General features: G+C 34.0%; 1 non-coding gene across 1 annotated transcript; it reads left to right on the forward strand.

The window, feature by feature from the left end:
• The first annotated feature begins 17,320 nt into the window (after window positions 1-17,320).
• Window positions 17,321-17,427, forward strand: LOC141681399 (small nucleolar RNA R71). The gene has a single exon (XR_012558837.1). It is a non-coding gene; the product is annotated as a small nucleolar RNA R71 (small nucleolar RNA).
• Window positions 17,428-18,771: the final 1,344 nt, after the last annotated feature.

The raw sequence follows: 18,771 nt of genomic DNA on the forward strand, positions 1-18,771 counted from the left end.
TATAACTATTTTTTATATAAGATTTTTTTTTTACAAAATGAGTTGGGTTATTTACTTTTTAACATCAATATTTTTTTTATCAAAAATACTATTATTTTTATTATTCAAATAACTTTATTTGATCATATTACTGTATTTTTATATTTGACATTAATAACGTAAAACATAACATATGCATTATAGTTTAGTTTATTTGTTTGATTTTTTTCACATCACAAATTTGCAAAGAGAATATTTTAATCATATCACATAATATGGTTATGTAATTTTTTTTTTATATATTTTTATTTCCTAATCTTATGAAGTTAAATCATGAATTGAAAAGTTGTTTGAGATTTGTATTTACCGCGTCCGTAATAATATTTTATAATTTTTCGGTTCTAGTAATAATTTTGAAAAAAATATTTGACACCTAATTTTCATAGTACTTTTAAATATATTTTATAAGATTTGTATTTCAATTTTTAATTTTAATAGTTTTATTATTATTATTATTATTATTATTATTATTATATTTCTTCCTAATTTTTATGTTTTATATGATTAATGTGGGCTAAATTTTTTAAAATAATTTTTTATTTTATCAAATGAAGCAAAACAAATATAATATTTATCCTTAAATACAATATAAATGCGTAAAATTATCTATACAAAAATATTTTTAATCGAACTTACCTATTTCAATTTTTTTTAAGAAAATGATACTACCTTAACCCAATTAACACATAATTTGTTGATCGTTACTTACATTTATTTTTATTAAGATAATTGTTATTTGCATTATATTTATATAACACTTTTAATATTATTTATAATATTTAAGTATATATAATTATAATTCAAATTTTTAATTAATTACTTATTATGTAATACAATAATAGAATAATTAAATTATATATTTAGTTATAATAATGTATTTTATTAGATTTTTATTTAAAGTTTGAATTGTAATAGTTTTTTATTATTATATTTCTTCCTTTTTTAAAGTTTTATAAGAAATATAGTTTAAATGTGTTCTTTATTTAATAAGAAAAATTAAAATAATCTATTTATAAATATTTTAAATCAAATTATTGTTTCCATTATATATATAATATAATATTTTTAATATTATATTAGATTATTTAAGAATATATAATTATAGTTCACATAATATGTTTACGTAGTTATTTTTTTATTTATATAGTGGAGTTTGATCAAAAATTGGAAAGTTATTTGGAATTTTCATCTTGTCGGGTTTATTACAATATTTTATAATTTTTCGGTTCCGATAATGATTTTGAAAAAAGTACTTTACATTTTATGATAGTAATTTCAAATTTATTTTATTAGTTTGTTTTTCAATTATGAATTGTAATAGTTTTTTATGATTATTATTATATTTCTTTCTAGTTTTTATGTTTTATAAAATTCATATACTCTAAAATTTTTAAAAGACGATCCTTAAATGAAACAAAACGCTTGTAATATTTATACCTAAATATAATCTAAATTTGTTTCTTATTTTATAAAATAAAAATAAAAATAATCTTTTTATAGATATTTTTATTCAAACTTACACATTCTACTTTTTTTAAATGATCTACTTTAATCCGATTAAAAAATGATTTGTTAAATTTTACTTAGTTTTATTTTTACTATGATAAATGTTGCTTGTATTATATATAATATTTTTAATATTATTTATATCATTTAAGAATGTGTAATTATATTTTAATTTATTAATTAATTATCTATTGTATTTGTTATACAGACTATTAAGTATTATAATAAAATATTAAAATAAATGAAATAAATATAATATACAGTATTTATTAATTTTGTATTTCAATTTTTAATTGTAATAATTTTATTATTAAGAATATTTGTCTATAGTATGTAGATTAATGATTTTGCAAAGTTATTCTTAAATTAAAAATATTTTTGAAAATACAAATAAAAAGAATAATAACTAATCATAGTTTTAAGAAGACTTAAAATTATTATTTTTATTATTATTTTCATATTAGGTTTAGGTTTATCAATGTATCATTATTATTTTTATTATTATTTTCATATTAGGTTTAGGTTTATCAATGTATGCTAAGCACATCACACCTGTACTGCGGCTTTGTATTTTATCAAAATAATCACCCATCTTTAATTACAATATTACCCGTGACGACCAAACCATACCATTTTATTTCCTTTACTCCAATTATATATAGGATATAATATAATTTAACACAATAACTTATACTTTGCAAAGAAAAAATATCAAAAACTCACATGATAGCTTAAATACCACACCAAAAGAATTAAGAAGAACTAAGAGCATCTCCAATACTACAAAACCCTTAGATAAATAGTCTAGTTAGCATCTAAGTGTCAAGTATGTGGCATATTTAAATAATATGTAAAAAAAATTACACTCCAATCATGTATTCCCTAACCAAAATTATAAACAATCATTTTTAGTTAGCTATATTTGGCGACCAAGAAAACCCTTAGGTATAACTATATATAATTATAATATAGATAATATCATTGAAGTGTATATTAAATCCCTTAGCTAAAATTTTACAAAATGGTGATAGCCAACCATTATATCCAATCATTTTATATTTTATCATTAGAGAAGCATTAACAAGAACACGCAAATAAAACACATCTGACTTGCACATATGAATAATATATACCTACCAATAATCCACCAAAATGAGGCATCACTCACACAGTTACACATATAGCAAAGTTAACAACAGATTGATCATTTCATTATACAAATAGTGTCCCACATTTACACTTATCAAACAATATCTTATCTAAACACTTACTATTAAAATATCATTGAAGTATGATTGATAATCTTCAAATAATCACTCACACAAAAACTTAATACAACCATATCAAGACTATAACAAATTGCTCATAAAATTGCCAATCTCGACAGTACTGAAAATACGGTACTGACAATTTGGTTATATAATTTCTAGATTGTTCTAAGATTTTCTCATCTGAGCCATGGCCTCAATTCTCATGGTCATACCTGTATTATAAAATCTCTTAAATATATGTATTGAATCATGTCTAAAGTACATAGAGACAGACATGATACAATCTTAAATTTCGTATTTTTTACAACTAAATGCTTATAACACTTTCAAAATTTATTGTAATAGCCCATTAACAGTGTGTTATTTGTTTAATATCATGATTTATTTTACATACAAGTACATACTACAATAGCACACCAAGCATGAGTTTTCATACAATTTGTACTATCTAGTGCCTTGTGTTTGGTATTTACATTATTACATGATTTCTATGTATTATTAATTTTCTTACCATATATGGATGGCAAGTTAAATATTGCTAATAACTAACGTATTATTTTGCAAATCACGTTCATTATTTTATTGAAAATCTCCAAAATCTCTTACATTTGGAAAGTATACTTTATAAAACGTATAGATATTAAAACTGTTCAATTAACAGAATGCATATTATTTCTATTTTTACATATTTTTAGAGCAATTATACATTTTAATCCTTTTAATTCTAAACAACTGGTCGAGCAAATCTATCATTATTATATGAAAGACGAAATATTGAAAGTTTTGGTAGGGTACATATTTTTTGATACACACTTAATTTACTTAATTTACTTAATTACCATTACTTATTGTATTCTTATATTATACATAATAAAATCATAACAATAATATAAGTCTAATATTGATCTTAGCATGCAAGGCATATACTTTAAATACTAAATATATTAGTGAAGTTCGTAAAGGACACTACAACAAAAGCGGCTAAATTCAACCGACAGTATTCGGTTGAACTTAGCATAAAACCAACCGGATCCAGTTGAATTTATACTAAATTCAACCGCAGCCAATCGGTTGAAAATAAGGCCGTTGAAATTAGCATTCCGGTTGAATTTATGATTATATTCAACCATTTTCGGTTGAGTTCGCTGACACTATTTTCAACCACTTTCAGTTGAAATTAACTATACACATTTCAAAAAAAATTTAAAATTTGAATTTGATTTTCACCAAAAAAAAAAATTCCCGCCAAAATTTCTAAAAACAACCGAAAAACGTTGAATTTATTTTTTTAAAACCAGCCGGTTTTGGTTGATTCGTAAGCTAGTCCATTTTTTGTATATATTAATTTCAACCAAATTTTGTTAAATATAGATTTCATAAATAACCGAAAGTGGTTGATTAATTTTGATTATGTCTATTAAATACAACCATCTCTTGTTGAATTTAATGGACAATTAGTATTATTTTCAACCATTAACAGTTGAATTTTAAAATAAAATATTGTAAAATAATTTTTGAATAACCTGCCTCTCGTACAATTCTTTAGATATATAACTATTAATAAAAAATAAAACAAAAAATTAGAGAAACCAAACTGAAATGCATACATAAACACGCATTAGTTCAATGTTTTCGTTGAATAAGATTTCCGTTGATTTATCCAGTTGAATTTATTTTTGGTGGGAACTTTCCCGCTCATCCAAAAATTGGCTATTCTAAATTCAACCGGTTTTGGTTGACTAGAAAGCAGTTGAATTTATTCGGTTGAATTTAACTTTTGGGGGGAAAATTTCCCTCTCAGGGAAAAATTGGGAATACTAAATTCGACGGGTTCTGGTTGAATTGAAAACCGGTTGAATTTAGTCGGTTGAATTTAGTGACGGTTGAATTTGTTCGGTTGAATTTGAGCGCAGGTCAAAGGTCTAACAATGTTGAATTCAAATTCAACCATATACGGTTGAGTTTAGGTTCGGTTGAATTTAACCGGCTGAATTTAACCTATTTTCTAGTAGTGGGATGATAAGACTGATTTGAGGAGGTATATAACACGATAACGAGAAGCTAAATATTTAAATACGGAGTCAATCTTGACAAAAAAATGACGGTGTCGATGATCAATTAGTTTGATGTTATGTGTGGTCTTTTGAGTCTTCTGATCATAGCACTAAGCTTTTTGATGTTCAGATTTTGATAATACATGTACAAGAAACCTACTGCGAAATATTGAATTTTTTGGTTTCCGGTTTGGCCCCATTCATTAATTATTATTATTAAAATTAGCTTAGAACCTGTATGACGCACACTATATTACGAAATATGATTTTATTTGATCGGTTGGTTAACACCTTCCTAAAAAATATGTTAACACTTTTCAAAATAAAGTTTCAAAAAATCTAATTTAATTAAAAAATTAAATCATGTATCAAATATAAATATAAATTTAATGAATTATTATTCAACTTAATTTCTAATGGCACTTAACTTCTTTTTTACCTATTCTGTAGGAAACCAAACACTTTCAAAATTAATTTGAGAAATTCAAATTATAATATAACAAAATAATTAACAAATCAAGAAAAAAAATTAAAAATAAATATTAAAAAAATAATACCAAATCATTCGCGTACACCGCTGCTATTCAAGACTTCTACTTTCCTATATGCTTTGCACCCGCACAATGAAGCGACCTATCGGTTGTAGTACGAGGACTTTTAAAAATTTTAACTATCTAGATTTTGAATCCTTCAATAATATAATATATACAAAATTATGCATAAATATTATAATATTATAAGCCAAACATAATTTCGTTTGCTCGGTTGATTAACACCTCCCTAAAAAGTATGTTAACACCTTGCAAAATAAAATTTAAACAAATAAAATTTAATTAAAAAAAATAAAATCATATATCTAATATAACTACAAACTCTATTAATTATTATCCGACTTAATTTCTAATCGCACTCAACTTCAATTTTACCTTTTTTGTAGGAACCAAACAGTGACAAAATTAATTTTAGTAATTCAAAATATAATATAACAAAATATTAAAAAATCAAGAAAATATTAAAAAATCAATATTAAAAAAAATATCAAATCATCCACATACACCATTGCTATTTAAGACTCCCACTTTCGATATGTTCTGCACCCGCGCCAACGAAGCGACCTATAAACCATAGTAAATTGACTTTTTAAGATTTTAACTATCTAAGTTTTGAATCCAACAATATTATAATACATATAAAATAATACGTAAATATTTTAAGTTCATTAATCTCAATAACATATAATAATTTTTTTATATTTTAGTTTTATAAAATAACAAAATATTAAAATTACAAATATTATAATCAGTCTGTGCATCACACTTGACTAACATGCTTTAAAAATTTTAAACTAAAAATTATGTTATGTAATTGTGTGTTATAATCAAAAATGGATTACATGACTAATCATGTGGTGAAATACCCGATTTAAATATTACATAACAATTTATACAAGGACTAAAACTTGATATATGCTCATATTGTGGAACATTGGTTTTAAATTAAATTTTAGTTTGTATCACATTATAGCTTTTTTGTCATTTAGTTTACCATATTTATTCACAAGTATTTTGCACATTTTTTTAATACTTTTCGTTAAATATTGGTGGAGCTTTTCTATTGTTATTGCTACCTAATGGGAAATTCGAAAAAAAACTATTAATGTTTATCTAAGTTGTCCAAATAAAAATGATCAAAAATATTAGTTTATCATAGTCGACCCAGGTTATATGGATCACATATTATCAAGTTATGACAAAAAAATGATAATAACTCATTTTCAGTCTAAACCTGAATTGTAATACATGAGACCAAAAACTTGTTAGGGCGAAAATACACGCTAATATTCACGCAAGTATACGCGTTCGCAAGTAATATAAAATACTTTCTAGTTCGTTCCCAAAGAGACTCAGACTAATTATGTTCAATTAAACTCACTCACCAATGTATGTTTACTTTTCAATGTTAAGAAAAAAATACTTAGAATTATATTAACTAATTGTTAACTACAATTAACTACTAAAATTAACCACTTAATTAACACTTCGAATTAACAATATTAAAACACTCACGAGATCACAACTTCATTACTACTTCCTTCAATAGTCATTGTTATTACCCTTAGCATGCAATAGTGATGATATTAATCGAATAACACGAAACTGATAAAAGCCAACTTTCATTGTACTAATACCATTCTACCAAACATCCACAATTAAGATAGAAGTTGAATAGGCATCAATTATGTTGAGTCCCTATATGTCTACAGAAATTGACAACATAATGATTTAAGCACAAGTTATTCCTTTTGATTACACAGGGCGAATAAAACGGTTAGAGTTACCCACTAATCATGCAACATCATACATGAACCTATGCTAGCATGGCAAGTTCTAAATCTCGAAATCCACCGTCGCTTCACAAGAGATTAACACCCTATCTTATATGTTCGCGACGCACATAAGACGAATACGCACAACCAATACTAGATATCATACAATCATCACACACTAAGGTATTAAACAACTAACTAAAGAATTCCATAGTAAATCCGTTACGACCCCATGATCACGATTAGCTCATGATAGTACTTATCGTCATCATGGGTTCATATGAAAATATGATAAATAACACAAGAGAATAATAACTAAACTAATTATATTAAACCAGAGTACGTCACAAGAGTAAATAGGTTCAAAGCAAAGAAAACTAGCATCCAACGTTACAACGAAATAAAGAATCACAAGAAAATATGCTTCCTCTTCGTTGCGGTGTGCTAAAACGGTCTTCTTCCTTATCTCCTCTACTCCTCGATTAATACAACGATTCAACACACGTGAAATGTCTCTGAATCTACTTATATAGAAGTCCCATAAAACTCAGATTACTCAGAAGTTGGAAGCCAATCAGAAGTAGAAGTCTAAAATAAATATTTTAATTTCCCGACCCTGCGCGGCCGCTCAGCATAGCTGAGCGGGCGCTCAGCTTCCTGCGCGGCCGCTCAGCATAGCTGAGCGGGCGCTCAGACCCCTACTGGAAAATGTCTGATTTTTGCTCCGTTTCTTCGCTGTAATCTGCTCCTTTCTTCCCTCTCGCAATGCTAGACACATGCCAAGGCTTATTATTGATGATTACTCCCCCGAAATGCAACTATTACCCTGAAACGCACAAATACTAGAAAAACGCATCAAATACACAAAATACTTGATTTCAAGACACCAATTTAAGCCATTTTAAGACGTTCTAAGTTGTATAAAATGCCACTTATCACACCCCCAAACTTAAGTCGATGTTTGTCCTCAAGCGTCATAGACTCAAAAACAAATAAAAACATGCATGAATGCAATCTATATGAAATGCAGCGATCCCCCTTACTACGAACAAACCAACCAACTTACATACAGCCAAAAACGTGGTATGTGCAGATGCTTAACAGATATGCTCCGGAACTAAATCAATTATTATGACTCAACTGTCATCAAGGCAATCACATGATTATACAAAGAATAAAAATTCTAGGCACAAAGTGACTTATAACACTACAAGAATTCTGGAGCTTATCATGGAATCATGATTTTTATTCCTAACAGTAATGCTTATTTGACCGTGTAATGAGTGAGGTCCACAAAAGACTTATACAATGGTATCCAGTAGCGAGCGTTAGGTTAGCGGATCCCAGACTCTAAAAGCCTTAGGTCACTAGGCACAAAGTCCTCTAAGAACTTAATAACTCGAATACGAAAGAGCCCACTCGTGATCAATTATGCATAAACACATACTTTTTTTTTCTTTTTTTTCAATATTTTTTCTTTTTCCTATTTTTTTCTCTTTTTTTCAAAATTTCTGAGCAAGTGCATTTCGCTCCATCTTGCTCAACACTAGACTACTCGCATAAACATACGAGCCGGCTACTAGCCATTTGACGCCTAGCCACAATTAGCACAAATTCCATTTTTTACTCCATTTTTTTTCTTTTTCATGCCTTTATCACTAAGAACCTATTATAAAATTCTAAGCATAATAAATAGATTAACCTCGAAAACAATCAGATCATAACAACAATCTAGTCCTTAAGCATTCTCTAAGACTTAGTGAAAATACAAGTGCTTCTAGCATGCATATCAGCCTACATGACTCAACATCACTTTAATGCTATCACTACACTCGCATCAACATCACAAATCAGTCAGTAAATCATCGCAAAAGAGATCATGGTATATGCATGAGCTACATGATATGATAAACAAATAAAGCTATATAAAAAAACTATATGGCAAAAATTATGCAACTATATGAACTAACTATCATGAATATGCAGCTATATGACACACACACAAAATATTCCTTAACTACCACCCCCAAACTTAAAATCTTTACTGTCCCCAGTGAAGGTAGTAGAAAGGAACACAGGGTATACCTACTCGGAGTCACATCATCACCCTCAGTGGGTGGTGTATCAGGAGGCGGATATGCAGAGTCCTCACCAAAAACTGGCCACTGGATGTCAGCTCCAAGGCCTCGAAAAGCAGTCCCTAGTGCAAGGGTGAGCTCCTGAGCAAACCTGCTCTGCGTCTCATACATAGCATCCATCCTCCGTGACAGCCTCCTATATTGGGCATCAGCCATCCCAGCATCCTCCTGAGCTCTCGAAGAACCAGCCTCATCACGCCTAGGCCTATCCATAGTAGCACCTCGTGCTGGACGCCCTCTTGGAAGACGATAACCCAGCCTATGCTCCTCGGGCTCACCACCGGTCCACTCCTGCATCGCATTCAGAGTCCCGGAATCAATAGGAGCGGCCGACAACTACAACTGCTCATGAGACGGCCAGTTCACTCCCACCGCTCGGCAAATCTTAGTAATAGTGGATGCATACGGGATGTTCATGTGCATAGCTCCCCTCAAAAACTTCAGAATTCCTTTGTAGATGAACTCACCAAGGTCCACATAGTATTCCTCATTCAAAATTCACCACAACAACTGTGCTCTCTCAACTGTGAGCTCGTGTGCATGCGAAGAAGGCCGAATATTAGAACAAATAAACGCATTCCATGCACGGGCATACCTGTTCATCGCGATCGCCGGAAAGTGACGATACTCATTAGTTCCAGTCTTGAAGGTCCAAACTGTGCCCGACCTACAGAGAGTAGCACAAATCAAATCCAAGTCAAAATCCTCAGCAGTTTTCTCGTTCTAGTTCTCCTCCGTGGGCTTCCTCTCTCGCTGCCCAATTACATGGCGAATCGCCGCTGGGTGATAATCAACCGTCATCCCCCGGACCACAGAAAACCCATTCTTCTCGGCCTTCGCGTTCGCATAGAACTCGCGAACCACGCTCATCGGCACTGCTTCAGGTGACTCACAAAAAGCTATTCACCCCTTCTCAGCAATCATAGGTAACAACTCACCATCCCTCCCCGATGGTAAAAATCCCCTCTCCTTCAGAATCGGCTTCCCCAAAAGCCTAGTGTACTCCTCCTCTGCAGCCCTATCATTCAACCGAGGCCTCGCAGCAGTACCCCTCGAAGAATCAGCCGTAGGCACAGTGCTGCTGCTATCAATAGTCCTTGCTATCTTGGGTGCCATTGAATCTGAATAAAAGTGCTTGAGAATTGTGTTTTTGTGTTTGAGAGAGAGTTTGAGTGTAGAAGTTGTGTGGGAGATATATGGGATAGGTGTATGTATATATTGGGAATGGATTAGGGTAGAATTTGATTAGGAGTGGGTTTATGGGTAAAAATCATGGGATAATGGGGAATAGGTCGTGGGTTTTATGGGCTGAAATTTGTGTTTTATTTTTCTGATTTTTTTTGTATTTTTATTGACTTAAAAAAATTTCTGTCAGCCGACCCCTGAGCGGTCGCTCAGCAGAGCTGAGCGGGCGCTCAGGGGATCACTGGAAAAAAAAATTCAACCCGGTTTTTCTGATTTTTTTTGTAGTTTTGGATAGGTTATTAACTTCTAAGGGTTCCTATAATAACAAATCATGGGTTGCCTCCCACGCAGCGCTTCTTTTTCGTCATTAGCTTGACGTTGCGTACCTTCCTCAAGTTAACAATAAAACGGCACTAACCACTTCTCGGTTTGCCGTGTCCCCATAGTAGTGCTTCAAACGCTGACCATTAACCTTGAATGCTTGGTCCGGATCATTCTCACAAATCTCCACCGCTCCATGTGGAAACACAGTTTTGACAATAAAAGGTTCAGACCACCTTGATTTCAACTTCCCAGGAAAAAGTCGGAGACGAGAGTTAAATAAGAGAACTTGTTGCCCCGGCACGAATAACTTAGGATGTAGCTTCCTATCGTGCCACCTCTTCACCTTTTCCTTGTACATTTTGTTGTTCTCGTACGCTTGGAGTCGAAATTCATCAAGTTCATTAAGCTGAAGCATTCGCTTCTTTCCAACTGCATCTAGATCCAGGTTCAACTTTTTCAACGCCCAATAGGCCTTATGCTCAAACTCCGCATGTAAATGACAACCCTTACCATACACAAGTTGAAACGGGGACATACCAAGTGGAGTTTTGTATGTTGTTCTGTAAGCCCAAACAGCTTCATCGAGCTTTAAAGACCAATCCTTCCTTGACGGAAAAACAACCTTCTCTAGAATGCGCTTGATCTCTCTGTTAGACACTTCCGCTTGACCATTTGTTTGTGGATGATAGGCAGTAGCAACTTGATGATTCACATTATAACGCTGCATCATAGAAGTGAACTTACGGTTGCAAAAATGCGACCCTTCATCACTTATGATTACCCGAGGCGTTCCAAACCTTGTGAAAATCTGCTTATGAAGAAAATTCAACACTGCCTTTGCATCATTTGTCGGTAGAGCTTTGACTTCTACCCATTTTGAGACATAATCGACTGCCAGCAAGATGTACTGATTGTTGCAGGATGAGACAAAAGGCCCCATGAAATCGATTCCCCAAACATCAAAGACCTCGACTTCAAGCATCACATTTAACGGCATCTCATCCTTTCTCGTCAAATTTCCCACTCTTTGGCAACGATCACACCTTAAAACAAACTGATGAGCATCCTTAAACAAAGTAGGCCAGAAAAAACCTGCTTGCAGAATACGAGCTGCCGTCTTCTCACCACCATAGTATCCACCATAAACTGTGGAGGGGCAGTCTCGTAATATCCCCTCCGTCTCACAGAACGGGATACATCTCCTGATGATCTGGTCAGCTCCCTGTCTAAACAAGTATGGTTCATCCCACATATACCACTTCACCTCATGCAGAAACTTCTTCTTTTGAGCTGAGGTCAAATTAGGAGGCAAAATATTGCTGACAAGATAGTTTACAATATCTGCAAACCATGGCTCTTCCTCCTGAACTGCGAATAACTGCTCATCCGGAAAAGATTCGTTGATCAATGTCTTATCCTGTGAAGTAGACTCGGGATTCTCCAATCTAGAGAGATGGTCAGCTATTTGATTCTCAGTACCTTTCCGATCCTTGATCTCTAACTCAAATTCTTGTAGTAAAAGCACCCAACGAATGAGTCTCGGCTTCGAATCCTTCTTGGAAACCAAATAGCGAATGGCCGCATGATCAGTGAATACTGTCACTTTTGTCCCAAGCAGATAAGATCGAAATTTCTCAAAACCAAAGACTATAGCTAAGAGCTCCTTCTCAGTAGTGGTGTAGTTCATTTGGGCCCCATTTAAGGTCTTGCTAGCATAGTAGACCACATAAAAGAGATTATTCTTGCGCTGCCCAAGAACTGCGCCTACCGCATAATCACTCGCATCACACATCATCTCAAAAGGCTCTGTCCAATCCGGTGCTGTAATAACTGGCGCAGTGATTAAACTCTTCTTAAGAGTCTCAAATGCCGTCAAACATTCATCATCAAATTTGAAAGGCACATCTTTCTCAAGCAAGTTACACAGCGGCTTAGATATCTTCGAAAAGTCCTGATGAAACGCAGATAAAAACCCGCATGACCAAGAAAACTACGGATTCCTTTCACAGAAATAGGTGGTGGGAGATTTTCAATGACTCCCACCTTGGCTTTATCCACCTCAAGACCCTTAATAGAGACCTTATGCCCAAGAATAATGCCTTCACGCACCATAAAATGACATTTTTCCCAATTGAGCACCAAATTAGTTTCCACACACCTTTTGAGCACGGCACGAAGATTATTCAAACATTCATCATACGAATGTCCAAAGACGGAGAAGTCGTCCATGAACACCTCAACATTATTTCCAATCATGTCAGAGAATATAGCCATCATACATCTCTGAAAAGTGGCCGGTGCGCCACATAACCCAAACAAAACTCTGCGAAAAGCAAACGTGCCAAATGGACAAGTGATGGTAGTCTTTTCTTGATCCTCTGGTGCAATACAAATCTGATTATACCCTGAGTAACCATCCAGAAGACAATAATACTCATGACCAGCCAACCTGTCAAGCATCTGATCAATAAATGGAAGAAGGAAGTGATCCTTCCTCGTGGCCTTGTTCAACTTTCGGTAGTCCATGCATACTCTCCATCCTGTAACTGTTCGAGTAAGAATGAGCTCATTCTTCTCATTTGCTACCACAGTGATACCTCCTTTCTTAGGCACACATTGTACGGGGCTCACCCAAGAACTGTTAGAAATAGGATAAATGATGCCTGCATCCAGCCATTTCAGAATTTCTTTCTTCACCACCTCCTTCATGATAGGATTAAGTCTGCGCTATTGCTCAACAGTTGGCTTACTACCCTCCTCTAGCAGAATCTTATGCATGCAATATGAAGGGCTGATCTCTTTTATGTCTGCTATGGTCCATCCAATAGCTGATTTGAATTCTCTCAAAATCCTTAAGAGCTTGTCCTCCTCACTACCTGAAAGGTCAGATGCAATAATAACAGGTAAGGTAGATGCATCACCTAAAAAAACATACCTCAAATGTTCAGGTAATGGCTTAAGCTCCAAGGTAGGTGCTTCCTCAATTAATGGTTTGAGCTTTCCTTCAGCATTCTTGAGGTCAGAAGTACCAAGAGATTCAAAGGCATGTCCAGCTTTCGCCTCCAGGGAGAAGCATCAAGATATTGTAATTGCTCGTTGCCATCTTCATCATCACTGTCAAAATCCCCCACTAAGGCCTTTTCTAATGCATCAGACATTAGCATATGATTGAGTTCTGAAGTAACCGCAGAATCAATCACATCCACTTTTAAGCACTCCTCATCTTCTGTAGGAAATTTCATTGCTTTGAATACATTGAAGGTCACATCCTGATCCTGCACCCGCATAGTAAGTTCACCTTTCTGCACATCTATCAAGGTACGGCCAGTAGCCAAGAAAGGTCTTCCCAAGATTATGGGAATCTTCTTATCTTCCTCGAAATCCAGAATAACAAAGTCTGCAGGAAAGAAGAGCTTATCCACCTTGACTAGCACATCCCCCACTATGCCTCTTGGGTAAGTAATAGAACGGTCAGCCAATTGTAGAGACATGTAGGTGGGTTTTGGATCAGGCAAATCCAATTTTTTAAAGATCGATAACGGCATCAGATTGATGCTTGCTCCCAAATCACAAAGGCACTTGTCAAATGACAACTTGCCAATGGTGCAAGGAATTGTGAAGCTACCTGGATCTTTAAGCTTTAAAGGTAACTTTTGCTGCAGCACAGCGCTGCATTCTTCCGTTAGAGCAACGGTCTCAAGGTCATCCAGTTTCACCTTCCTTGAAAGAATACTCTTCATAAACTTCGCATAACTAGGCATTTGCTCCAAAGCCTCAGCGAAAGGTATATTGATGTGAAGTTTCTTGAACACCTCCAGAAACTTACCGAACTGCATATCCAGCTTTTGTTATTGCAATCTCTTAGGGAAAGGTGGTGGAGGATAGAGCTGTTTCTCCCCTGTATTACCCTCAGGCAGAGTGTGTTCAACAGTAGTCTTCCTTGGTTCCGCCGCTTTGTCCTTTTGCTGAGCTTCTTCATCTCCAACTTCAGCTTCTCCTTTTTTTGTCTTTTCAGCATCAGCAACTTTCCCAGACCTTAAGTTAATAGCCTTGACTTGCTCTTTAGCTTCCTTCCTGCCTGGTACTTCCGTGTCACTGGGAAGTGTTCCCGGTTGACGATTAAGCACTGCATTAGCTATTTGACCGATTTGATTTTCCAAGGTCTTGATAAAACCGCCTGACTCTTGGACAACATCTTAAGTTCCTCAAAATCAGCACTAGTGGGTGCAGATGCACTTCCCTGTTGAGGATATGATTGCCTTTGAGCATACTGCTTGTTGGATTTTTAACGAAGCGGGGTCATGGTAAAACACTTTTACACATACAAAATCCAAATAAAAGCATATAAATCATGAATAAAAATTCGAGGGATCGAATCTAACCTTTTAAAATAATTCGGAGACAACGATCAGAGATCCTTAGCAGTTGCTCCTCAAGTGTGAAGCACTCCACCGGTATCCACCAAGAAAACGACTTTTAGGAGGAGGAAGGAGGTGGAGAGAATTGGGTTTTCCAAACTTTTTGGGTTTTCGGGTTTCGATGGGATTAGAATAAAATAGGGTCTATAATAGTGTATTTATAGGCAAAATTTTCAGCTGAAATTTTCCCATAAATATTATTATTATTATCCCATTTATTATTCTCATTAATAATTAAAATACTTTTTAATCATTAATCCTTTTTCTAAACACTTTAGAAATAATTCTCTCTCTTGATTTAATTTCCAAAAATTAAATCCTTAAATAATAATATTAAGAACTTTTCTTAATTAATTTATAATCAATTAAATCTCATTTAATCAATTATTAAATTTGCCAATTAATTATTTATTTCACAAATAAATAATTATTAGCCATTATTAATTAATTCCTCCACCATAAAATCATTCTCTTTTTATGGTGTGACCCTGTAGGTTCAATATTAAGCCGGTAGTAGAAATAAATAATAATAAAACTATTTTATCATTATTTATATAAATTCTCTAATTTATTAAATATGATTAATTAATTAATCACATTTATTCTACATCGTGAGTGATGCTTCTCAACATATCGCGACTATCCGGATAATATGAATTCACTATTTAGAATACCAAGAACCTGTCAGTGAATAGTTATCGTACAATAAACTCCTTCTACCCTACAATGTCCCGATTAAATACAAGGCATGGATCTCGTGTCAAGCCTATCTAATTCAATCACTTTGCTTACCATTTACTATGCGTAGTTCTATGCAAATTAGAAACTCCTTTCTAATTTCATTTACTCTGGTCAGAGATTCCTGAACTAGCAAAAGTGGATCAGCCTTGAACATTCGCCTCCTTCACTGGAAGGGGTAGATCCTTTATTGATCATACACTATCTTCGTGTACAAATTCCTATACCCAGAAGAGCCCTAATAATTGTCCCTGGAGACTAAGAACTAAACCAAAGCATAGTTCAGTGTACACAAGATGACTATGATGACCTCAAGTCTAAGGATACTTGTACAACTATCACTAAGCGAACAACTGCTGACACGTGAGTGAACTCCATCAGTTGTTCAACTGGGCGAGTCATGTTCAGTGAACTTATTCCATAATAAGCACCTACATACTAGCTATAGTGTCACCACACAAATGTCTATGAGAACAGACATCCTTCATAATGAAGCAAGCATAGTATGTACCGATCTTTACGGATTATTAATTACCAGTTAGTAATCCTATGATCAGGAACAATTTAAGTTCAGAGTTATCATCTTTTTAGGTCTCACTATTATGATCTCATCATAATCCATAAAAAGCTTTACTCTAAACTATGGTATATCTTATTTAAACACTTAAATAGATAAAGCCCGTAATAAAAACAAAACAAGTCTTTTATTAATATCAATGAAATCAAAACAGATTACATAAAAGTTATTCCTAAATCCTAATACACGATTGGACTTAGGACATATTCCTTTCACTGCTGTGGTTGCTGGAATCCAGGTGGATTGAACTGCTTACTCACACCTTGCTGATATGGTGGCTGAATAGCATTCTGATTATTACCCCAGCTGAAATTTGGATGATTTCTGTTGTTAGGATGATAAGTAGCTGGCACAGGCTGCTGTTGTTGCTGATAATTGTTCACATACTGAACATATTTGTTGACAAGAGAACACTAATCCGTAGCATGAGAACCTGCACAAAGCTCGCAGACCATAGCTATTTGATTGACTCCGTAGGTAGCTAGAGAATCGACCTTCATAGACAGCGCTTGGAGCTGCGCTGCAATAACGGTGGCTGCATCGACTTCCAGAATACCTGCTACCTTCCCAGGCATCATCCTCTGAGTTGGGTTTTGATGCTCATTTGCAGCCATAGTCTCAATAAGATTATAAGCCTTAGTATAGCTTTTAGCCCACAAGGCGCCTCCAGCTGCTGCATCGAGCATGGACCGAGATTGGGCCCCCAAACCATTATAGAAACCAGTGATCACCATCCAATCGGGCATTCCATGATGTGGACACTTTCTCAACATTTCCTTATAGCGTTCCCAAGCTTCGCACATAGATTCTGTAGGTTGCTGTGCAAACTGAGTAAGAGCACTCCTCATAGCAGCAGTCTTTGCCGTTGGATAAAACTTCACCAGAAACTTGTGCGCAAGATCTTGCCAAGTAGTGATGGACCCAGCTGGTTCAGAATGTAACCAGTCCTTAGATTTATCCCTCACTGAGAATGGGAAAAGCCTCAGCTTGATGGCCTCATCAGTCACGCCATTATATTTAAAAGTACTACAGATCTCGACAAAATTCCTTATGTGCATGTTGGGGTCTTCAGTCGCAGCTCCTCCAAAAGAAACAGAATTCTGCACCATCTGAATAGTGCCCGACTTGATTTCAAAGGTGTTAGCTTGAATAGCCGGATGAAGAATGCTTGACTGAATGTCATCAATTTTAGACCGAGAAAAGTCCATAAGAGCTGGATCGGCCGGAACAATACGATCACCCATGATTACTGGTTCTTTCTGCTCACTTCCTGAATCCGAATCTTCAAAATCTATCTTCTCCGAAATATCAAGAACTTCGTCTGTCTCCTCAGCTGTATCTAAAGTCCTCTTGCGAATACGAGAACGAGTTTGCATAAACGCTCGCTAAAGTACCTGAAACACAACCAGAAATAATAAGTAACAAATACGTCTTAATCACTGAGTCCTAACGACCAATGATGGTAAGTACATAAACTAAACAAATACGCCGAGTCCCCGGCAACGGCGCCAAAAACTTGTTAGGGCGAAAACACGCGCTAATATTCACGCAAGTATACGCGTTCGCAAGTAATATAGAATACTTTCTAGTTCATTCCCACAGAGACTCAGACTAATTATGTTCAATTATACTCACTCACCAATGTATGTTTACTTTTCAATGTTAAGACAAAAATACTTAGAATTATATTAACTAATTGTTAACTACAATTAACTACTAAAATTAACCACTTAATTAACACTTCGAATTAACAATATTAAAACACTCATGAGATCACAACTTCATTACTACTTCCTTTAATAGTCATTGTTATTACCCTTAGCATGCAATAGTGATGATATTAATCGAATAACACGAAATTGATAAAAGCCAACTTTCATTGTACTAATACCATTCTACCAAACATCCACAATTAAGATAGAAGTTGAATATGAATCAATTATGTTGAGTCCCTATATGTTTACAGAAATTGACAACATAATGATTTAAGCACAAGTTATTCCTTTTGAATACACAGGGCGAATAAAACGGTTAGAGTTACCCACTAATCATGCAACATCATACATGAACCTATGCTAGCATGGCAAGTTCTAAATCTTGAGATCCACCGTCGCTTCACAAGAGATTAACACCCTATCTTATATGTTCGCGACGCACATAAGACGAATACGCACAACCAATACTAGATATCATAC

The sequence above is a fragment of the Apium graveolens genome, chromosome 8, assembly GCF_009905375.1.
Source record: "Apium graveolens cultivar Ventura chromosome 8, ASM990537v1, whole genome shotgun sequence".
NCBI classification, from domain to species: domain Eukaryota; kingdom Viridiplantae; phylum Streptophyta; class Magnoliopsida; order Apiales; family Apiaceae; genus Apium; species Apium graveolens.